The sequence below is a fragment of the Equus caballus genome, chromosome 30 (genome assembly GCF_041296265.1).
Source record: "Equus caballus isolate H_3958 breed thoroughbred chromosome 30, TB-T2T, whole genome shotgun sequence".
Taxonomy (NCBI): domain Eukaryota; kingdom Metazoa; phylum Chordata; class Mammalia; order Perissodactyla; family Equidae; genus Equus; species Equus caballus.
The window spans coordinates 21,351,997-21,377,533 of record NC_091713.1 but is presented as its reverse complement, the minus strand read 5'-3'; the positions used below and the strand labels follow the sequence as shown (position 1 = coordinate 21,377,533).

At 39.4% G+C, this 25,537-nt stretch overlaps 1 long non-coding RNA gene across 1 annotated transcript; it reads left to right on the top strand.

The window, feature by feature from the left end:
• The first annotated feature begins 8,677 nt into the window (after positions 1-8,677).
• Positions 8,678-15,778, top strand: LOC111771332 (uncharacterized). Its single transcript, XR_002805108.2, has 4 exons — positions 8,678-9,026; positions 12,619-12,789; positions 13,198-13,283; positions 15,599-15,778. It is a non-coding gene; the product is annotated as an uncharacterized lncRNA (long non-coding RNA).
• The last annotated feature ends 9,759 nt before the right edge of the window (positions 15,779-25,537 follow it).

The window sequence follows — 25,537 nt, the reverse complement described above, 5'->3', positions numbered from 1 at the left end:
GAAAACTAATACATAGCCCCAGTTGAGTGGCTACATGTCCTCATTTACCCATATGACCTTAAGCAGATTAAACAACTCTTCTAAGCCTTCACTTTGTCATCTCTAAAATGTGGATTGTAAACATAGCTGCTCAATCATCCTCATGTGTTTGAAGCAAGGATGAAAAGAAATATTTGTGAGAGATATTATTTTGAAAATTGTAAAGCGCTAATCAAGTAATAAGTAATATTCAGTCAAAATCTTTGAGGTCTGGGGAAATTCAAAGGTCATTATAGGCTAAAGGCAGGCCCATAAACTCTGGCTCCAGCCTTTAAAACCAGGGTGTGATAATGAGAGCCCCCGGTCCCATAACCTATCTCCAAATTATCTCCAAAGCAAATGCCAGAGGAGGCTTGAGTTCACCCAGCAGAAGACACAAACATGGGGAAACTTCCTTTTTCTTGGAAACTGGCAGAGCCTCACCTGCAAATTATCTACTTATCCATGCTGTACACATTTACTGTGCCAAGTGCGAGGTAGGCACGGCGCATGAGGAAGCAAACAAGACTCAAGTCCTCTTTTTAAGTTCCTAGGAAGACACAGATAAGAGATAAACAATTACAGTGTGAAAACTAGGTGGTAGACTGTTGAGTGAGCACAGAAGCATGCACAGAGGAAGAGCACCCACTCGCCATGGGGCTATGCAGGAAGGTATCCCAGAGGAAGGCAGGCTTGAGTTGATTAGTAAATGGGAAGAGAAATTAAACAGATGAGATGGGCAGGGGACTAAGGAAGAGGCACTTTATGGAAAATGATTGGATTAAAGACACAGAGGATTAAGAACATGACCGTTTTATGGAGAAGCACATTAGTGCCATCTGGCTTTATAAAAGAGAACATGAGGGTACATGACAAAGTTATAGAGTTGAGAGTTAGGGAAAGATCAGATCACGAAGGATCTTATGTGCTTTGCGAAAGAGTTTGATATTTATTCTGCAGGTGATAAGGAGTCTTTTACGACTTTTAAACAGATTGTCACTTTAAACTTGGGCAGCAGTGTGGATAATGGATTAGACAGAGGAAAGAATCCACCTTGAAGATAATTGGAGCAATCTAGGTAAGATGGAAAGAAGGGTGAATTTAAGAGCCAGAAAGAAAGTAGTACAAGCAAGACACAATTGGTCAGGGTGAAACGAGGAGAGAGAGCTGTCTTAATTGAATCAGATTTCTAGCAGGAGCAACTGAAGAATTGCAGGATTCATGAGTACTCCAGTTCTCATCCTTCTAGAAGAGAGACAGATTAGGTAAGAACTTCAAGAGTTTCCCAAAGCTTGTCAGGAAATAGGAGAAAGAAATTACTAATATAGGTAGCCACTTAATTTACGTCCTAGATCCACTGGGGCAAAACATTACTCAGGGATTTTTCTCACTAATAAAAAAGTAGTTTGGGCAACAAAAGTCCTTTCTGGGACTAGAATGAGGTAGTACCTCTTAAGTGTCCCCTAATGGCTGGGCATATAGATATTCAATAAGTACATTGTAGGTCAATTTCTTGATGGATGTGTTCTCACTTTACTACAAGGTAACTATATGCATTTAGAAGGCAGAATCTGGCATCTGTTGACTGACTGGCTTATTGGCTTAGGAATTTAAGGTGACCATGGCTTACTTCAGCATATATGCAAACTTTTAAAAGGAATTATAATGTGTCTCAGATAACAAAAGAAATTTTAGTCTTCAGAAGTTACTCTTGCAGTAAAGGAGGCGAGAGTGGTGAGAGCTCAGAGGGATTGTCAACATTTTTTCAAATTCTGTTTTTAGAACCACATCATTCAAAATGATGTTTTCAATTATTCCTGCTTTTAAATTGAATTTTGCCTGAAAATAAATACACCATACCACTTTTAGTGCGAACACCCTGTAAAAGGCACTGAGAATGTGGAATCGATTTTTAGATTGTGCACAAGACCTCATATTCGCCAAGTCACACCGCTCCTTTTAAAACATTTCTCAAGTTGGTCATCTGCTGGGGAGCATTGCTTCATTATTATTGATCTTGCTCCAACCCACCAGCATGAATCTGAGTCTACCTTCTTCAGTATTCATTGTTGTGGTTTTTGTATTTATCTGTCCCCATGCCTCTTTTTTGACTAAATATGTTGTTTCTCTTCTATTAGACCGGGACCAACTTCATTCTTTATTAAGTGCCCAAAAACCATGATATGGTCCTATCATCGTGGCTAATCAACTAGTCCTTGTTTATTATTATTCAAGATATAAACAGACTGAATAACTGCAGTCAGAAAGGAGATGTTTTTTATTATAACTTTCTTCTTTGCCTGTCACCCGGAAATTGATGGTTGCCTTCTTTTTTTTCCTTTCTTCTCCAATATAGTGGAGGGAGGGGGGCAGAGTGACAGAAGTCTTCCTGGATTTGGAATAGCAGAGTTCAGTTTCCCACTAAAGGGGATGGACTCAGCTTGGTGAGAGGACTCCATGCTGCGTCAGCACCAGAGATAGGAGAAGGGCAGCCTGGGGAGTGTTACAGGAATGGGAGCTGAGAGCAGACCCTGTAGCAACTACCTATGAGTGGGTAAGCCCAAAGAGTGAGTATGAATATAGGAGAATGAGCAGCCAGGTTATTACCTGGGAGGATCAGACCCAAGATAAAATCAGATTTGAGGAAATGGTTAACCACAGTAAGAGTTACTGGAATTAAAGAGCAGTATCTATTGCAGCTCACCCTTTTATATGGTGCCCAGATGATTTTGGCCAGTAGAGTGGGTCTTACTGGCTTAGGAATTTAAGGGAAAAAACACAGAGAGCTTGTCTCTACTCCATGCAACTCCAGGAACCATGCAACCAGGAGTAGCCAGGATTTTATTTTCGTGTAGCAGATGAGGAAACACAGTCTGTTGTCTCTCGCAGAAGCCTGTTGTGACTTTTCTCACTTTAACCCTATTTTCATCAAACTCAACACAAACCAGCCAGCAGATGCTTGCCCCTGAAATCACTACCTGATTTTATTTTCAGTTTGGGATTCCACATCAGTTATCCCATTCCCTAAATCACTACCAAAGGCTTGCCTGGGAGATTTATTTGTTCAACAAAACAGTTGAATGACTTTTGGGCTGTCGGGGGGGCTGTTAGAAAGAAGAATGCAATTCATCAACTTATGCTCCATCTATAAGACACATAAATGGTTTGACTGTTCCTCACCTGGACTTACTGTAATTTATGATCATTCTCTCTCTTCCTGATAGTCCAAAAACATAACAACTTGCTATATGTCCTAGTGTGTTTTCTAGGATTTAATCATTTCTCTTTTCAAATGTTTCTTTTTTGGGTGATTTTTCACAACTTTGGAAACTGAGTACAATCTGGCATCAGACAGCTTGGGCTTTCCTCTATGAACATTTTCTCCAAAGCTGGACAAGGGGAGGCCATGCTGGAAAGCTCAGCTTACATAACCTCATTTGACAAATATGAGACATGCCAAAAACCTGACATTTCATAATACAAAATTTTTATGGAGCAGCTTTATATTTCAAACACAATACAGCATTCAAAGAGCATGTGATCATCCAACCACCTCCCCAAGTCCCAAGGGTTCAGTTAAGAATTTATGGGGAGAATCAAAACTCCTTCACATAATGGCATCAAATCCACTGCCCTCCCAGTGATTCCTTCCTCTTCCCTCCTGTACCCTCCAGGGTGGCCAAGTTAATGCCCTTGGAGGCTCACACCCCCATCACTCTCAGGGGTTGGGGGAAAATTTCTCCTTTGATCTAAGAAGGAGTGCATTGAAAGCCTTCTGGGGACAGAGAATGGTCATTATTTCAGAAGAGATAATGAATGAGAAAAATGCTTTTTAAACCATAAAGCCCTAAACGTTAGTGATTGTTTTATTGTTTGTAATTTATTTATTAGTATTATTACCATTACTAATAAAATGATTCACCAAGCTTCCTGCTCCAGAGTTCCAATTTAGGCTATAATACCTCCGAAAGGTATGGCACAAGAAGCAGTGAGAAAAACAGGGAAGAAAGACATTATCCATCACCACTCTAGACTCTAGGGAAGAGTTGCCATGTGTGCAAGAGCCCATCAGGACTCTAACTGACTTTAAAAGTAATTTCCCATTGCTGAAATGATTCTCCTTTATCAATGATAACACACCCATGTATTCCTATTGTGAAAGATGTATGCTGCTGAGGTCTCCAGTAATTCCACCATGAAAAGATCATCTCTCCATACCTGAGAGGCTTAAAGTCTTGGCCACCTTCCCCGCCACCACTCACGGCCTTTTTTCAGACCCCTCCCCCTAAAAAGTTTCCCAACCATCTCACAAATTGGAATCACCCAAAAAGAAAAAAAAAGATAGGATTCAAGCGAAAATCTGAGTAAGCAAATGTATTTGGCACTAAGAGACGTGGAAAGTTGAGTCTGAAGCCAGACGTGGTTACTCTACTCTGCCATAATTCTACACACTTACATGCAGTGAACTTGGGGGCTTCAGATGAGTATAATGGGAAGCACTTTCGCATTTTTACTTTTGAGTATTTTTCAATAAATAAGTCCATTTAAGCTCCGAGGGGACAGACTGCCAATTGCTTTCTCAACCAGGACTCAAAAAAGAAAGAAAGAAAAAAGAATAATTTATAGTGATTAAAGATAAAGTAAAATATTAGTCTGGAAGAAGTACAATTTCAGGTTTAAAAGTTGGTTTTATGAGGGAGATAATCCTCCCATATTTTTTTCCAGGTCTATAAATGGAATTTTTATTTTATTTTTTCTCCAGCCCTCGGGTTGCTACAAAGATCGAACATGGGGAAGATTATTTCATTGATTTTCCAGGGGGCACTTGGCAATAACATTTGCAAACCCACCTCGTGCTGTTTAGGAGCATAACTTGGAAACGCCTTGCTAGCTGCTGCCAGTCAGTGGATCTCCACTTCTACTTTTACAGTCTAATGAAGACCCAGCCCTTTTCTATCTGGGGACAATCTGTGAGTTTGGTCAGTGTTTGCCATTGTGTGTCTTATGCTCATTATCAACAATTAACACAAAAAAACAGATAAGATCTTGGCTGTTTCAGCCTTAGGGAAAGACCAATGTTTTTTTTTAAGAAATGCCAATTAGAATATAAAACTTGATACCAGACCACTCATATTAAAGTCACAGAGAGTTCTGAAATATGTCCAATATAAACAATAACCCAGGTTTATAACATTCTGCTCAGATCTCTGCTTTGCACTTCAGAGGGTCCACTAAGGTACTTTCCAGAACAAGAAAAGAGATGCCACTCTGGCGTTCACCTGGGCATCCCCCTGCAGGACAAGAGCCAATTCAGGAGAAATTTTTTAAAAAATAACAATATTGGGCCACACTTTGGTATTCCACTTGGTAACAGTTTATGGAGTTCCATAACTCACGGTAAACTCCATGGTAAACATCTATAGTTATACAACTTAGATGATCTTCCTTATTGATGAGAAGAATGTAAATGAGAAAAAAATGGCACTGCTTATCAACCTCTAAAATTTTCAAGAATGAGCATAATTAAGAAGTAGACACAGAGAGACAAGGAGCAAATCTTTTATCCTAAATTAGGTTGCCAGCCATACTAAGAATCTAGTACAATTCTACTTAACCCACAGGACGGGATGCTGCTTATCAATGCCCAAAATATTTCCACAAATATCCACCGAGGAACTAGTGCGATTACAGGAAACACAAACACAAACCCAAAACTCACCTTTCTCATTCAGTTTGCAAATATTATGTTTTTCAGGGAATCTCAGGATAACAGATTTAATCAGACAACAAGGCAAATGTACAACACTGATTATTTCCAAGTAATGCTCTTGGAATGGAGATGGGTTTGATTTTTATTTAATGTAGGATGAGTGTTTCAAAATCAGCCAGACCTAAATTTAAGACTAGCTGTGTGACGTTAGACAAGTTACTTAACCACTCTGAGCCAGTTTCCTTATCTGTAAAATGAAGAATGTTATCTGTCCCATAATCTTATTGTTAGGATTAAATGAGTTAATAGATAAAAAGCAATTGAAACAGTGCCTGGCACATAGTAATCACTCAATAAATGCTAGCTATCCTTAATAGCCATAATCCCAGACCTTTCTCCTGCTGTGTTGTGATTTTCTGCAGCCATCACTAGCTCTAGCTATCACTTAAAGGGGGTAATGTGTGCATTTCTGAGAAAAAAGTCATCCCAGGAACACACAAGCAGATAGAGAAATGCTGATTGAGAATCAGAGAGCCCATTCATTTATGTGGGAGAGAGTTCCCTTTTTCTAGGGACCTCAAGGGAGCTAGAGAAAGTAGAGCCCAATGTGCTCACTTCCTACATCCATTTCTGGCCCTCTTACTTGTCTGTGAACAGATTCCAATGACATGTTTCCCAACAGAGAAAGCAGCTTTGTAAACCAGAGCATTGCAGAGAAAATTGCCAGAGACCTGCCATTCCCCTGCCCCTCCACCTGCCACCAAATAAGCATAGTTGGGGAGTCTAATCTGGCTTCTCCCCTCTGCTAAAAATGGCTGGTGTATAGTCAGCCTCTTTATGTGCTGTACTTCCTTGGAAGGGCCTTTCTAAGAACAAGAACAGGCTGAGTCTTTTTGGCTTGATAGAGAGCCATGCTGCCAACACATTTTGAGACCAATGCTTCCAACACAGAATGGTTAACCAAACTGTCAAGGGAGGATTCTAGAGGGAATACCAGAAGCGCATTCCAAGCACGGGCTTTTAAGGCAAACAGATCTGGCTTTAAATCTTAGATCATGCTGCCATTTATTAGCTTTGTGGACTAGGGCAAATTAGTTACCTTATTCTACCTTGCTTCTCCATCTAGGTTGACTATTCATCCCAATTTGCCTGGGACACTCCTAGGGCATACCAGTTGTCCTTGGATAATTAATAAAAGCTGCCCTATCACTCCAAAAGGGCTTCGGTTTGAATAATAAATTACATGACCACCTTATTCTTCTGCAAAATTAAAATAATAGTCACCTCACAGGGTGTTTGTGAATGCTAGCCATAATATGTCTTAATTGCTACCACAATGCCTAATGCATAGAAAATGTTCAGCAGAAACGAGTTCCCTCCTTATCCATTTCCTTCAGATCTACACTGTCCGACACATTAGCCTTTAGCCTTACGTGACTGTTAAGAACTTGAAGGTGACTAGTTCAAGCTGAGATGTACTGTAAGTGTAAAATAGACCAGATTTTGAAGATTTCGTACAAAAAAGAGGATAAAATATCTCATTAATAATTTTATGTTAATTACATGTCCAAATGATGTTATTTTGGATATTAGGTTAAATAAAATAATTAAAATTAATTACACTAGTTTCCTTTTAGCTTAGCTACTAAAAAATATATAAAATTACGTATGTGTCTTGCATAATATTTCTGTTGGGCAGCACAGCTCCACATGGTCCATTTATGTATTTGCTACCTCTTCACAAACCTGGTCACACCAACACCACCCCACGGCACCTCCCTAATTCTTCCTTCGAAAACTCAAGGTGAGAATCGGATATTCTTCTATCATATTTAACATATTCTTAAATTTATTCTAGGTTTTTGAAGGTAAAAGAGCAGTAAACTAAGGGGCAAAATAAAATCAGCTTTGCTTATGTCTCTCAGCAATGGTTTGTCCTAAGGGATAGTGTTATCCCTTAGGATAACTGAAGGAAACTGTTAGGAAAGCTGAAGAACCTGGGCCAACCTTGGAAAATGTCCATGTTGGCAAGAAAGAAAGGAGCTGGATTTGCCAGAAAAGATATCGCAATCTCTCCCTGGATCAGATTTGCTAATTCTTGTGAATGCTTGTGAAACACCTCAGGTCCCAAATCCAAATAACATAAAGAACTGGGGCCCGTGAACATACCATAGGTTCTGCCTTTGAAAAGAAGCATTTCACGTCATCAAAAATCACCAACTTTTATCCTCAAAACTATCTTCTAGGAGCACTAAAACAGCCCCTAGCCTGACTCTTGTAGATGCCCCTGACATATGGATGGGAGAGCTGCAGAACAGCAAAGCATAGAGCAAATTCACTCCAAAACAATAATTTAATTCAATCAATGCCCATGCTACACTGATACAACTAGTTGAAAAACACCAACTTTCAATTGTTAAAATATTAGCAAATTGGATTTTTAAGACATTTTTATCAAATAATCAAAACAAAAATTTTTTAACCTTAACGAAATCTTTTCAGATATGCAATATTTTTTTTAAAGATTTGTCCAGAAGAACACTATTGGCTGAGGTGGTTGTCCTGGCATCGCATGTCAATTCTCTCATAGAGATAAAGATAAATGATTCAAACTGGTTTCTTAGCACAACCCAGACAGACTGTAGTCAATGCATTGAATTTTTCATGTTTCAACCATTTACTTTAGCACTGTGCAGACATAAGCATGGACATCACACCTCAGAAGAGCACAATCTTTACTGATGGCCCATAGTTTGGAAGGAGGGTAATGACAGACAATATGAGAAGGATGTGTTGGATAGATCTAATATTTAATGTGTTCCATGAGATGCTTCATGTCTGACTCCACCAGCTCTCATCAGCTAACTCCCCCACCCACTCACCCCACAATCAAATAATTCCCCTCTCTTTGATAAGGAGCCAACACAGGGAGAGGCAATGGTTTGGAACAATAGCATCTGAAGTGGAAGAAAACATAGCTGAGCCTTTCACTTTCCCTCTCTAACCACAACAATTGGAGGAGACTTCAGCCTGAAAAATCTATCTGCTACTAAATGGTACCCAGATGGAAATCACAGCTGCTCTCTGGTACCAGCTGTACCTATGCCCATCCATCTTCAGAACATGCCTGCGACTGAGGAGAGAGAAAAATTGGGTTGACAGAGCAGTTAAAGAGCCTCTCTTTTCTTCTGCACACTTTTCCTTTTATCTTTTTCCCTTCAGTTTCAGAGCTCCTTGTTCTCACCTTCATGCTGTAGCAGCGTTGACAAAAGAAAACTGCAGCCTTGGAAAACCAGTGGTGAGTAATAGCCCCAGGCTCTGAATACCTAATGCCTATTGTATGCGTGTGTGGGAGGGAGAGCCAGAGGCAGGGGAGGAATTTGATCAAACTGCCTGGGTAGGAATAGGACCTTGTGGTGAGGACCCCAATGCACCCAGAGAATATCTGAGTTTTGAAACCTGTCTTCTAATTAAATGCAAACATCCAGTGTGCACGGCCTTTAGGAATGCATTGTTCAAACAGATTTGATTCTTGCCCAGAGCCTTTTCAAGCCACTGACCACTTTGAACCTAATTAGAAAAAGCAGAGGACACTGGAGACATTTAATGAAAGGAATCGGGTTGCTGCTTCATCTTCATGACCTGGGATTTATAAGGGAATTTCACTGGCTTTGTAGCAATGTAAAATAAATAGACATTAGATGATGACAGGGAAAACAAAATTGCTGCCAAAGCTAAAAAGAGCTTGGCAAAAGAAGAAAGAACTACTACATAGTCAGTCATTATTTACTGTACAAACCTTTTCATAAAGCATAGAAGAGAGATACATAGGAATAATGGGCCCTTGCTAAAAGATGAAAAGGGCTTTCTATAGCTACATTATCCCCTGACTAAGGCACTGACGTGTCCCAGTTGTTACACAATCTTATTGTTCTATTCAGCCATTCAGAAAGCTGAATGAACAGCCCTGCTCTGGAACTTTTAAAGGCTGAAATAAATAGCCCTCGAGTTTCCAAGGAAAAGAATAAAACTCTAATGGAAATAACTAATTAATTTGTTAATCCTTGCAGATTGCCACGGTCCATTGCATATGCTCTAGCCAGTTAATTATTCTTGGGCCTGTAATGCTACAATGTAAATCAGTGCAGTTCCCTAATTTACCAGCTCCTGACAAACAGATCCAGCTCTTCCTTATTGAATTTAAAAGGAAGAATGCTTTGCTTTTTGTTGGTGGTGGTGGTGCTGAGCAGCTAGTGACCCACTGTGATCTGAAAGAGTTCCATTTCCTTAAACCTTTAAGAAATGCTTTCATTCTACATTACGTTTCTCCCTCCCCATCCCAGAAAGCTGCTATCATGTGGTTTCTTTAACTAAAGTTGTGTCCACTCAATCCAACAATAGGAAATTATTTTTAAATGTTAAGGAAGAAAAATGTTTTTATAACCTGTAAAATGCTCATAGCTGTAAAGCAGCATAATTATAAACTTGGCCTAGCATAGAACAAGAGATGCACAACAGAAAGATCTGGAGGGCAAAGCTCTATGATGTATTAACGCTAATTAATGGTCTATTGTTCTGCTAGACTGCACTTCAATAGCTAAAATCATAGGTAGACTCATTTAACCTTTCAAATGTGTGTGCGAGCGTGGTGGGGAAGGAGACTGGGGGACTGGGGTGGAGAGTGAGAACAAATGTGTTCCTACAACATCGGAGAAATGCGGAAGAAGATAGTCAAAAACGCAGCCAGAAGAAAATACAACAAGGGACAATTCTAGCAAAGGAAAGAACATTGATCCTATAAACTGTACTGATATCTTTGACAGTACTCAAAGCAGAGCAAACCCCCATTTAACTATGGTGGTCAGAAAACGGAAGCTTCTGATTAATCCCATGATCCAACGCAGCGTGGGGCCAGATGAAGACTGCTAACTGAGTGCTCACCCTGACCCTATATCTTTATGACCAGAGGACATTTGCTCTCTATACGCCATTGCTTCCTCAACAGGAAAACTGGGGAAATGACACCTCCCCCCTCACGATGCAGTAATTTCAAATCAAATACCAAGATTACAGGAAGATATTCTGAAAGCTGTAAAGACCTGTATGAAGGCGTAATTAAATGTATTACGGTAAGGAGTCATCACATATATAAGCAATAGATTAATCAGTTTCAAAGAATATAAAAAAATATTCAACACTACAACAATCTTGAATACAATTTAATCTTTCATTGAGGGCTTAGATAGTGTTTTAGGAAGTGGCAATGCCACCCTCTGCCATGACTATAGGCATCAATTACATAAATATTCAACCGAATTACATGGCAAAAATTAAAATTCTGATGATTTCATATATGTGGTTGTTTGAAATGTCAATTAGGAGTAGCTACTATATCCCATTATGCCTTTCAACTTCTTCACTATAAGTTGTATAAGAAATATGACGCATCCGTTAAAAAGAATAATTTAGAACTACATCAATTGACTTAGAGGATTTCCATAAGATATTATTGATTAAGCAATATAAGAAGGGGACAAGGGTATATGAGTTTGGGGAATAACCAGAGATACTGTCAATTTGGAGAAAATACTCTTACTCGTCTCTTTACTTCTATCTGTTGGAGTGTTCTCATAATATACTGCCATCTACTAGAAAATATAAGTACAAAAACCTGCACTGTCTGCAGTATAGTGGGAACCCCATTAGTTGTGGTGCGCCTGTGCAGTGAACAATTCCCCAGTGACGGAGGGTGGCCGTGGGATGTTTAGTTTTATACTTTATGCCTTCTTTTTGTATTATTACATTTATTGCAAAATTTCATGAGCCACCATTTTCAATTTGAAAAACATCAAATAGGTAACATTAAAAATATATATCAGGGAGCCAGCCCTGTGGCCTACTGCTTAAGTTTGGCATGCTCCACTTTGGCGGGCAGGTTCTGTTTCTGGGCACAGACCTACACCACTTTTTGGCAGCCATGCTGTGGTGGTGACCCACATACAAAATAGAGGAAGCTTGGCACAGATGTTAGCTCAGGGTGAATCTTCCTCAGCAAAAAAGACTTATATATATGTGTATCAGTAGTCCCTAAAATGAATTTTAAAGGCAATGATAAACCTAAAACCCTTAGAGCAGGTTTCTGAATGTCTGAATATAGACATAGGCTCATATGATTTCTACCTTGTTTTTCCAGAATTCTACTGTGTGCTTGAGCCCCATCACTTAACATCTTTGCTCCTTTCTCACATTATTTATAAATTTTGTAATTATATTTTTATAAAAGTACTTAATACCTAGTGAGAGATGAAATGGTTAATCTATAATCTTTAATTTATATGCAGTAAATCTACCAACTTTTATAGAAGAGTTTCATAAGTTTTCAGTTACCATAATGCTTTAATTTTTTAATGCATAAGCATCATGTCAAATTATAAATGGATTTTGAGGCTCTGATTCAGCCAAAATAATTTTCTGTGTTTCTGTTTGTGTTGTCCAGTGTCACCTCCAATGTTTTAAACAAGTATTACGAGTGTTATTAGTATTGGAAATCACCCAGCTGTCCAATAGAAGGGGACTGGTTAATTATAATATATTCATATTCTAGAATACTAGAAAGCCATTAAAATGATGAGGCAAATATACGTAATGTTTAGGAGAAAAAAATGAAGTTAAAAAACCATGTGCAGAGTATGCTAGGTAGATATTGGTTCTGATGAAGGATGGATGGATAGATATTCATGTCTCTGTAGAATAAACCTGGAATTTCATGCAGCACAATGTTTCAGTGTTGATTCATTGATGGTTGGAACATGGGTGATTTTCATTTTCATACTTATGCATTTCTGTGTTTCCTGAACTTTTTATAATCATCATGAATTTCTTTTTTTTAGGAATTTCATTGCAAAGATTGTGCTGGGAAAGTTTCTCTCTCCCACCAACAAGTATTTTGGAGGAAGGAACCTTGAACACCTGGAGGAATATTCAAGATTTAACTTAACAAATAAGTAGCATCCACGGTCTTCACATTAGGACAGCTTGTTAGAATTTGAGTCTCGCTTTCAGTAAGCATCAAGGTTGATTCTCATATGTGTTTTCTATTCGTTTACTTCTTTAATCACTTAAACAGAAAGGAAAGAATGTTGTGTCTTGGCCTGTTAGTTCAGAATGGATGGAACGGACTAGAAGGAAATAGACAAAGAAAAAGTGAAGATCATCCCCATTCTCTCTAGGTGATGGCAGCCCAGATTAAATATGGTTCTCTATATTGTCTCTTTATTTACACCTGTATCTGTATCCCGACAGTGTAGACTATTATGTTCCCAACACCGTTTTCAATTACGAGAATACAGACAGCTCCTGCCTTACAATGGTTCGACTTATGATTTTTCAACTTTAAGATGGTGCTAAAGTGGTATTCATTCAGTAGAAACTGTATTTTAAATTTTTGAATTTTGCTCTTTTTTTCCTAGGCTGGCAATATGCGGTACAATCCTCTCTCATGACGCTGGACGGCGGCAGTGAGTGCAGCTCCCGGGTCAGCCCCGCAATAACCAGGGTAAACAACTGGTACACTGACAACCTTTCTCTTCAGTACAGTATTCAGTAAATTACATGAGATATTCAATACTTCATTATAAAATAGGCTTCGTGCTAGATGATTTTGCCCAACCATAGGCTAATGTCAGTGTTCTGAGCACGTTTAAGGTAGACTAGGCTAAGGTAGGATGCTTGGGAGGTTAGGTGTATTGAATGCATTTCGACTTATGATATATTCAACTTACGATTCATCTGGAGTAACCCCATTGTAAGTCAAGGAAGATCTGTACAAAGATGAGAAAGACACAATGCTGCCCTCAAGGAGCTTATGATTCATTCTGTGTCAACACAATTCTGAAGCTTCAATACAAACTGACACAACCAAGAGAATTAGCCAGAGGACCAACTGTTTTCAAAATATACACTCATTTCACCAAAGCCAGGAATTTTCCTTTTCAAAGCATAATTATACTTTATACAAGGAGACAGCCATTAGCACTAGTGAAAATGTGTCACCTAATTTATAGACATCAAAGTTGAAAATCTTCACAAGTCATTGGGAAAAAACATCTTTAGTCTCAGTTTGCAGATGAAAGTGAAATGCCGTGTGTTCACTGCCATGTGGGTGTCTTTCTGCAGACCTGCCACTAAGCAGGCATAACCTTCAGGGGAGAAGGCAAACTGGAAAACGAGGTGAGAAGTAGGAGAGTCTTGGGAAGCTAATGGAGAGAGTTGTTTAGTGTAAAAGTTTCTGTCTGCACACACAGCAACACTCACATGGTTAGAACAAAGAGTAATTGCAGCATGCTTTATTAATTGAAAGTAAATGCTCTCTTTGTGAAATGGCTTGATACTGAAAAACCAAACACATGATAAAAGGACTTGCACAGCCAGCAGAGAAACCTCAGCTTTGAAAGATCTGCCAGGAAGGAGAAAGTTTAGAATGGATTTGTTTTCTGGCTCCTCACAACAAATAAACCACCAAGGGAGCCCCAAGCATCTGAATAATGAATCAATCTCCCTGTTGTTGCCCCTCTCCCTCTTGGTCTCCCTCTCCCCTATCCTCTCCCCCTCCTCCCCTCACTCCCCCTCCCTCTTGCTCTTCTCTCTTCTCATATGTGTGTTGGAAAATGGTAAGCAAGTAACCGGGGAGTTGCTATATTTTGGGTCCTCTCATTCATGAGGCAACTAGTACCTGAAAAAAAAAATGAATTCCATACATCCTTCCCAAAGAACTAGGGGCTTACTATAAGACTAAATAAAAATTCCTTCTCTAGCTTATGAGTCATTTTTCCCATTGTTAAATAATTATGGTCAGCATTCAACAATTGTGTTCATGAAGTGAATATGTGGCTATATTGCAGATTGAATCTCCTTATCTATTTTATTCCTAGGTTCAGCGTCAGGTGGCTAATTTACACATTTAACAATGTGGCTGCATTAGAGGGACTGAATTGGCCATAATGACCAAATCCTATGTGAATAAATTTAAATTCGCTGCTGGGCACTACTGTAAAACGGGTGTGCTGAAGTGTTTTCCAGTGAAGATAGATTGCTTTGAGCCTCGCAGAACTGAACCCAAAGTATCCTTTTATTATGCAGTGATCAAAACCACAAAAACATTATTTCACTAAGAGTGTTTGTCCCTGAACCAACACAATGTTGGGCTCAGGCAAAAGCCACACGCATACACAGCACACCCTATGGGATCCAGTACTGCCTAGTCCTCTCTCTTCTCCTAGACACATAAATTTGTGCCATGCTGTGAGTTTAAGTCAATGAGGTACCTTCTCAAGACAATATTTGTTGGTCAAATGATGTCTAAATGTGCAAGGAAAGATTTTAATTACCTTTCCTCTGTATAAATATTTCAGGCACTAAAAAATGGGCTGAGGAGGTGGCACTGTCAAAAGCCTACACCATGTTTTCCTCCCAGAAATGAAACAGTCCCCTTTGCAAAGGAGATAGAAGTGGTAGCCCAAAAGGAGGCAAAAGGAGGTAAATGTGTTCTTGAAGTGACCCCTGCCCAGGAAGTATCTGTTCTTCTTGGTGTCTGGAATGCTTCAATCATATTAAATGTATTTTCTAATTAAGTGTTTGAGGGCTATGGAAAATTCCTCCTGGACTACATACAGAACAACTGAAGGACATGATTTTGGTGTCTACAGTCAATTTGTCAGTCCAATGTTAGCCCTGATTTTTTATCTTTGAGAATCTATCATCGCATCACTGGACTTCCCGGTGTGAGAGTCTTTTTACTACAGTGAGCAAGAAAGTAGATTTTTACTTCTTTATTTTATACTGCTATTTTAGTTATGTCCGTTTTCTTCCCAGTGCTAACAGAGAAGAAAGTGAATCCTTTCGGGGAGTTCTAGGTCTGGCTTGATGGTTTCAAAAGGATGTAAGGGACTTGTGAGAAGCAAAAAGGAAGATGGGTCCAGAATAGAAGGAATGGAATGAGAGCCACAGCAAAACTGAAGGCGCTGGGGAAAATCCACAGCTGCACCAGTCCAGGTAACACACCATAGCTGAGCTCAGATTGCATTTTATCACCGAGGCGCATACAGCATGAGCCATTTTTAATGCTGAAATGAAAGTGATTAAAAGGTTATTTTATAAAACTCAAAAGCAAAAAGTCCTCCTTCCAATGCCCTCCTTTGTTTAGCCATCAATGGCATTCACTTTTTCTATTAGATAACTAAATTTAAAAGAAAAGTATTCACAAAATCCAAACTCTAAAAGCTTCAACGCTGGAAACAAGGTTGAACAACATGCAAAAATCATTCCAACTGCTGTTTCCAAACAGGAGCTATGAAGGAGGGAATCTTGTAGTGTCACTTAGCCAACTGTCATATTGAGGAAAAGTGAATGTACCAGTTGATGTAATGCTCCTGGGAGGTGGGAGGAGTAGTGGTTTCTTTGAAAAGAGAGGGGAGAAGGGTCAGGGAAGTATGGCTCTAACCTGCGAACAGTGGTTGAATTGTTTAGAACGTTGATTCAGGATCTTACAAAGGCCCCATTATCCCTACTCTCCAGGTCGATTGTGCACCTGACAAATGGTAATGGCAACATTAGCAGACCTGAGAGAGTTCTCTAGCTCTCTAATGTCTGCCAATATTAAGTCTGATAGCCTCTCTCTCTCCTTCTCTCTCTCCTTCTCTCTCTCTTTCTCTCCTATTTTGATAGCTGCCTGCTGTTTAAGCAAAGCACTGGGTTTCCTGACAGCTGAGGCCCAGGTGGCCTGAGTATCAATCTAAACAAGTTGACGTGAAATTGATCTTCCAGGCTTGGGACTAAGGGAGCTGGTGTCAACAGAGCATTCCACCTTCAGTAAAGATAATTCTTTCATCATCAAGGGTGAGGGGAGGGAGGACTGAGAAGAGCTGACACAGGTGTCCAACTTGCCCACTTTTATTTGCTTTTGAAACTCCAATGGCGATGACATCATCCTATCAAAGGACTGTGTTTGTTGGTGTTTGTTTATGTGGGTTGTCAGTATATAACCACACACAGTTACAGCTGGGATCAACCCTCTATATTAAAAAGATGGAAAAATTGAACCACAAAAGAAACTCTGGGCAGAGAAACGTTGATGGAAGCAAACAAGGAAAATGCAACCTGGGTGGAAATTTCCATAGCTTTAAAAACAATCTGGAGCATGTGGGCAGACTAGTGGTTCAGAAAAATACATACAGTTCACTCTTAATTGTGCCCACCAATAAAATCCAACTAATAGAAAAAGTCATCCAGAAGTAGTTTTCTATTTAGGTTTTCAAATCGATATGTGAATTTTTGGGAAGAAGACTTATTTTGTTTAAGTTTGGCTTAGGATTCACTTGGCTTTGGCACTTCATTAATCTTTTGGGGCAGTACGTAAGTTCAAAATAGAAGCCAGAGTGACCTTTGTGTCTGTCTGAACCTAGTGTTGTCAATGGAAAAAAAAAGAAAAAAGCTTTGTAGAGAGAAAATGAGTCGTACTCACGAGTTTAGTTTGGTGGCATGAATAGGGGCAAGTCTTTCTTGAATCTCACTGACTTGGAACAGCTGGAAATGAGGCATGACCTAGAGCTGCAAGCAGGATCAACACTAACCCCTTATCTATCACAGTTGTCCTGAGATTAGGCTAGATCTTAAAAACGCTATGAAAACTGATTGGGAAGTGAAAAATGTAGATAAGCACTGGTTCTCCGGTTTCCATAACACTAGAATGAGTTGATGTTGGAGACGTACTCTTTCCCACTTAAAAAGAACATTCTGAAAACTCAACATCAGCCTATAAAGATGAAAAAAATCTACGTTTAAAAAACCAACCCAATGCATTCAAGAGCATCTTCTAGTTTGGAGAATGTAAAATCAGGGTAAGAAAATGTGTAGACTCTGCAGAGTCTTGGAAGAGTTGGGCACTAGCACTAGATGATTTAAAGATTCGCACTGTCCTGGGCCAGTTCGATGACTCTATATGGCCTGAAGTTGAACATGCAAACTCTTTTAGCTACAATCTAACTTTACCTCTGAAATTCAATGGAAATAATAAAGAACACTACAAATATGATAGAGTCTTGCTAAGAATACTGGAGAAATCAGTGGTCGAGTATGGTGAGGAATAAAATGGGGACACTATTTGAGGTCTTGTTCCTACACACTTAATGAGGTAAAATAAACTATTAAACTTCAGTTCAAACCTACACCAGATGAACCTTTCTAGAAACATTTCCTAGAGCTTGGTGAGAAAACATTTTGGGTTAGTGGAACTGAAGTCATCTCGTTTCTTTACTTCAAACAATGGCAATTAATCCTCTACACACCAAGTTGAATGAGATTTTCCACCCCAACCTAGAGAGTACTAGAAGCCACAATATCTGGTGAGCCCATGAGCTGCTTGAAAAACAAGATAATTTTCATGATGCAGTTCTTCTATGCTGGTAAGAGAAACGAAGGGTATGGCCTCTCGCACGTTGCCTAATTTCATTGTCTTGTCTTAGTGCATAACATATCCATTAGACAGTGCTACCAAAGTTTGTCAATATAAACAAACCCATACAATAAATCCAGCTTGATGAATCACTGAATATTTTCCTCTGATCACTGCTCTACAGACAACTTGAACTAGAACTATAAATATTCTGGATCAGTTCTGCTCAAATGCACTTGTTCTTCATATGCATATAATAAAATGTATTCATGTCCCCTTTTTTTATCACCATAAAGGTATGAAATATGCAATCTAAGTGAACACTTCGGGTAACTTGTTTACTGCTATATTCTAGAATCCAGTTTATTCTTGGCCAGTAGTAGATGTTCAAAATAAGTAATTCAAGCTTGCCCTTTTAATAACATGAGTTCTTTTTAATCCTAACCATTTTTATCACATACATTTCAATCTTAATGAACAGGGCATTCTAAATATAATTCCATGTTTTGTTAACAAATCATGTTTACACAGAAAGCCTCAATCATTTAATGTGCGATAGCGGTGGTGCCTTTAGAGAGAGTGGAGGGGTGCAAGGCAATTTTTCCCTACACTGGATGATCCCTTCATGACATCCTTTTATAACATTAAGCTCAGAAAGCCTGCTTCCCTCAGAGTTCAGCTTCTCTCCACTCATCATCCATCCATTCCCTAAACATTTATTGAGCACCTACCTTATATAAAACCAGACACTGAAGTACTAAAACTCCTATAGGCTTTATTCCTATAGAGAAAAGTGCTCACACTTTATGATAACCATTTTCCATGCTGCTCAGAAACTCTTTTAACTCATGTACGATTTTGTGCCTGTGTTCTAAATGACCACGGTTTCTAGATTTCCAAATTCTAGGTTAGTGGGCCATTAGCGGAGTTAATTTTCTTGCTTTTTACCTTTACTCAGTGCTGGCACGTAGTTCTCCATCACATTTTATATCTTGACTTCTAATGATGCATAAGTCAGGAGACTGAACAAACTCTCCCTTACTCTGTGGTGACTAGCACAGTACTGATTCTGAAAGTATATCTCACAAGTATTTTGGGTTGGTGGAAAGTTATAACAGAGTAGGATTTGATTTTTGAAAAGCCTCAGGCCCCACATTCACACAACTCAAAGATTACAAGTCTACCTCTTTCCAAATTGTTGCTCTGATTTCATTCTCAGTGATGTGTGTCTGCTCAAATCAACACCATTTTGTTGTCAACGCTTGCGCTCGATTCATGCCATGCCCCGACAGGAGGTGCATGGACCAGTACAGAGGGACTAGGCAAATTTGAAACAGCCCATTGCCCATTAACTAGTTTTACAAACAACAATGAAACAGGAAATAACAAAGCATGATCCTTGAATTAGTGCTTCAGCAAAAATACTCAAGAGTTTTTCCACAGTCTGTAAATTGCTCCAGCTGTGTTTTCACGGTTTATGAAACTGAGAGAGGCAAACTCTAGAGACAAATTAAAATCTTGGATCTGGTCAGAGATGATTTTATAGTAAAGGTGCTCAGTTATATGGTATAGTCTATAGATACAAATAGAGCTATAAGCCAAGCTCTACTGAAAATACAAACCGTTTACCTTACCCATTGTCCACCCAGAGGGGTAAGGACTGGCATATATCAAAACACAGATCAACCCAAAGAATAAGTTCTGCTTTATTGCTATGTTTTACCAGGAGAGGTTGAGGGTAAAACATTTTATTATGAAACAACTAATAGAAGGAACAGAAGAACACGTGGAGATGGCCTTACTTTGGAAGGAAATGAATAGTGGATAAGGAGTGCCACCTTTTGGCTATTGGATGCTTCGACATTCTCTAGGTAAAAATGACTCTTGGCTTAGTGAATATTGAGCTTTGCAATTCAATTCAGAAATATTTCTAAAAGTTCTTTTCCAGGTATCTCTGGGTCTTATCCTACTTGGAATGAGCCTTCTCAGACTTCCTCATGTTCCGCTCATTTAATTACTGCCCAAAAGGTTGATGTTAGTTATTTGTCATGCTCCCTTTTCCTTCCCAGAGTACCAAAGATGTAGCCAGAAAACCAGAAGAATATTCAAAAGCAGGGTACATTTTTAAATCACGCTGCACTCCTGGCTGGGATGGCATAGAAGGAATGAATACTGAGTCTGATTGATCTAAGACAGTCCTTAGAGTCTAATAGCCCTGAACTTAACCCAAGCTATGACATTTTGGAAGAGATTTATAGCACCTGATTGGATAAAGCTGGAGTTTTCCAGAGAAATAAATTAAACATACACGTAACACAAATAACATGCAGGTATTGAGGCCTGTCACAGAGTCTCCCCACATGGAGAAAATCTAAAAATAGCCACATGGGTGCCCATTAACTGTGGTAAAATGAAAAGATGTTGGAAACTAAGAATTGACTAAGGACATGGGTCACTAAGCCATAGTGGAACAGGAAGTAAAATTTCTAGCATCACATCCTCTGGAGAGAATGAGAGCTTCAAAAGACCATAGGGAATGAGAGTTCTTATTCCTACCCAAACAGGGCAGAGATACTAAAAGAAGTCAATATTGAAAAAGTCTGCCCTCCAGAAGCATTTCCTGGAAGTTCCAGAGATTTCCACCATCTTTAATAGATTCGTTCTTTCTTTCTCTCTCTCTCTCTCTCTCTCTCTCTCCCCCTCTCTCCCCCTGCCTCCCTCCCTCCCTCCCTTCCTCCCTTCCTTCCTCCCTTCCTTCCTTTCTTCCTTTCGTCCTTTCTTCCTTTGTTTCTTTCCTTCTTTCTTTCTTTCTTTCGCTGAGGAAGATTCACCCTGAGCTAAAATCTGTGCCAGTCTTTCTCTATTTTGTATGTAGGTCACCACCACAGCATGGCTGGCTATTAATGGTGTATGTCCATGCCTGGGAACTGAACCCAGCCTGCCAAAGCATAGTGCACCAAGCTTAACCACTAGGCCAACGGGCCAACACTTTTAATTGATTCTTAAAAGTTCCCACTGCCAAGGGGGACAGATGATCTCCACACACTCAAAGCCCTGGACTCCCTCTCAGCCACAGTTGTGCCCTCTACCTGGTCTTCAACTAAGTCCCTACTGTAGGTCCTTCGTGCTTCCTTCCAATACAGGGCTACAGGGAAAACAAAATCGCAGCACCTAAAGATCCATACCTGTATTCCGGTGTGTAAGCAGTCAGAAGCAAGCCCTGAGAAAACCGAAGAACCAGTCCAGACAGATGGAACGGAATGCTGAGATGCTGAGAACAGGCCAAAAAGTAGCATATTGGGAGGACCTAGTCTGATGTTTGACACATATCACATGCTCAGAAAATGTCAATTCACCATTCCTTCTTTCCTTCCTTCTCTCCTTTCCTTCCTTTTGTAACAGTCATTCTCTGACCCACCTTTATCTCTGGGGCTTGGATGCCACATACAAGTCTCACTTTGACCGTCACTGAATGGTTTTCTGCTGAGAATTATTGCCAGGTGGCATTGATAGGAGTTTTAGTAGCAAAATTCCCCAGAGGTCAGCCCTTCTCCTAAATGATGCTGAGAGGCACTGATAAGCCACATCATACTCACAGGGGCAAGTAGAGCTTAGCAGCCTGTGTCACCCCCTCCCTGATCAAGACATAGGCTGCACACAGTTACACCGCCAGGGGAAGGTGGGCAAATGGACAGTTCCCTTTAGTTCAATTCCATTGTGGTTTTACAATGTGTTCTTTCTGATTGAACCAATCCAAGCTTTACAAAAAAGGAAAGGATTTGACCAAGAGTTGATCTAGAGGATAAATTTTATTTTCTCAACATCATCAAAATGGCCTCCTTGCTCCACAGAGTCACAGGCCCAGCTCCTCACCCCTCCGAGGTGGAGAAGAACTGGGTTCACAATCAGAAGCGGACCAACGAGCATCCTGGAGGGCACGAGGCACCTGGAAATCTGTTGAAGGAAATCCATTCATTTATTCCACAAATACTTGTTGAGTTCCTATTAAGTTTCCTATAAGACTATCATCTCAAATGTATCATTTGAATTAATTCCCCAAACAACCCAATATGATGGGCATTATTGTTATCCCCATTTGACAGATGAGGAAGCTTAAGTCCAGAAATATGAAATCAATATCTAAACCCGGAAAAAAATTGTCTTAGTGTGTCCACCAAATGGAAGGAACAGATGGGCAGGAAAAAGTTAGGGAAAATATCTGGAGAGATAGGTAAGGTATAAGTCTGAGAAGGGCCGGTAGTTGGAGGCAGGGGGTAGCTGAAATAAAAGCCTGGTACAGCAGATACAAGTATTCAAAATCAGTTAAAAATAGTTCTAAAACTTCCCCAAAGTTATCATTTAAAAAAACTATAAGGAAAGATAACATGTTGATACCCGAAAATATCTCTAATTGTGATCATTCACCCTTTAGTTTGTGATTTTGTGAAAGTTTTACATCTTTTATCTTATTTGTTCCTCCCGACCAAAGATGGAGGGTGGGCAAGAAAGACAGTACAGTCACCATTTTGCAAGTTAAGAAACCAAGGTTTGGAGCAGTTAAATATCCTGACCAGGGTGACACAGTTCAAGAGCGCAGGGCGTGGGGCCCGAACAGGATTCTGCACTTGGATTCCAGTATTTTTACTTCACAATGTTTACACACCCTGGAAAAGCCAAGCCAGCCCAAGGTTGCCATTCTCAGGTGTAGTTAAAATAGATGGTTAAAAAGAGACTCAACCCAACTGAAGCCAATATTGTTAACATTCTTTTTTTTTGTTTTTCCGGAGAAACAAAATACTCAGGGTAGGAGATCAAAGGAGAACAATTGAGTCACAGCCACATGCTGAGGAGCCAAAGCCAGAGACTTTGTTTTGGATGGAATTTTGTTCAGCATCTAAAACATAACAAACTAATTATTAATTTTTATTCAATTCTACTTTTTCAATTGATGAATTTTGTTCCAGATGAAAATGTGCACTGTAGCAAAAATATGAAACACCACATCATCATATTATTATTCGCTAAAAGAACAAATTTCACCTGGGGAGAGATTATGGACAGTTTACTTCAAACATGCTGGGTTAAAATAATATATAGGTATAGATTATGGATCGCATTATAGACACTCTGCCCTTCCAGATACTAAGATCAGTCTCCAATACTATGCCCAAGAAACCCCTCCAAAAAAACAGTTTTAGAATAAATTATTGATAAAATAAAAATTGTTGGAGGAAGGTAGTATAGCACGTTTAAAAAATAAGATGCAGAATTATTAACTATTGCATTCTTTGGAAAATAAGTGTGCTGTTAAAGAGTATCTCAAGACCATAACATCAAGACCAAAGGAAAAGGTGGTGGGAGGAAAATTGACCATTTACTTCATTTCTAAATTTAAAAGGAACTCCTTTATTGCCAGCGTCAGGAGATTAATAGAACTGTCAGGGTAATCGTTCTCGGAAAACTGGCACATTTCCAATGGAACTGACATATTCAAGATATAATAATGGTTTTCTGGCTTCCTAACTAATTTGGATTTGGCTCTATTTTTTTTAAATAGACTTTATTTTTTTAGAACAGTTTTAGATTTACAGAAAATTTGCAAAGTACAGAGAGTTTCCATACACCCCACACCCAGTTTCCTCTATTAGTAATATCTTACAATGGTATGGTGCATTTATTGTAATTAGAGAACTAATACTGACACAATATTATTAACTAAATCTACAGTTTATTCAGATTTTCTTAGTTTTTCCTAATGTCTTTTTCTGTTCCGGGATTTCATCCAGGATACCACATGACATTTAGTTGTCACATCTCCTTAGGCTTCTCTTGGCTGTGACAGTTTCTCTGACTTTCCTGACTTTTGATGACCTTGATAGTTTTGAGAGGTACTGGTTGAGTATTTCATAGAATGTCCCTCAACTGGGATTTGTCTGATGTTTTTCTCATGATTAGACTGAGATTATGGGTTTAGGGGAGGAAGGCTAGCAAGGTAAAGCACCATTTTCATTACATCATATAAATAGCACATGCTACCATATATTTATCACTGTGGAAGTTGACCTTGAACACCAGGCTGAGGTCGTATTTGTCAGGTTTTTCCGCTCTAAAATTACCCCTTCTTTTTTTTTTCTCTCCTTCCATACTGTACTCTTTGGAAGGGAATTCCTTTGGTCAGCCCACACTGAAGGAATAGAGCATTATGTTCTCTTTCCTTGAGGGCAAGATAGCTACATAAATTATCTGAAATTCTTCTGCTAGGGAGATTTGTCTCTTCTCTCCTATTTATTCATTTATTTAATCATTTACTTACACCAGTATGGACTCGTGGATATTTATTTTATACTTTGTGTTGTAGTTCAAAACTACTTGATTTATTTTGTGGCTCAAATTCTTCCAGGTCTGGCCATTGAGAGCTCTACCGTTTGGCTTCTATGTCCCTTTGACATACCTCCATCAATGTAGGGATTTTTCGGTTTTTGGTTTGGTTGGTTGGTTAGTTTTTTGGGTTTTTCAGTACTTCCTTACTTTCTGGCACTACAGGATACTCCAGGTTCATCTCATATCAACGATTTATCCAAAGAGCCCTGGGTCTTTTTACTGGAGGATGATGTTAGAAATCAACGTCTGGATGCTAGGTATGATCATTGGTCCTGGGGTGACTTGGCTCTATTTATAATGTCGGCTAAAGAATTTTTTAAATATTTATTGGACATTCACTATGTGTCTGAGACTATATTGGACACTCAACCAGGATTGAGAGTGGTTTTTCCCAAGGAAGCTTATATTTTACTAGAGTTTGAATTAGAAAAATAGGAAAATTAGTTTATCAGAAGGTGATAAGAACTCCTGAAGACCAAAGCCCAGAAGGGGAAGAGGAGGGAGGGAAGTTGCAATTTTAAACAGAGTCATCGGGAAGGTCTCCCCTGAGGAAGGTAAGAGACTGGAAGAGCCACCCAGACGTTTAAGGGACAAACATTCCAGGAGAGTGAATAGCTAGTGTAAAGACCCTGAGGTAGGAGCACACCTGGCATATGCATGGAACAGCAATGAGGCCCGTATGGCTGGATCACAGAGAGCAAAGAGGAAAGCAATAAAAGATGAGGTCAGAAAGATAAGAGCAGGGTGCTACGAGGACTGGGAAGGCAGAGCAAATTGTGTAGAGCAGGTAGATTGTTGTGAAGGCTTCGACTTTGCTCTAAGAAATATGGGGGGCAGGGAGCACTGGAAGGTTTAGATCTTCTTGGCTAATTATAAATGGAGACTGCCACTCAAAATGAATAAAAAACTATATGTTTAACTTGCACCAAAGTTCATGAAACACCAAGGGTCAAGAAACACATTGTTACTCCAAGCCAAAG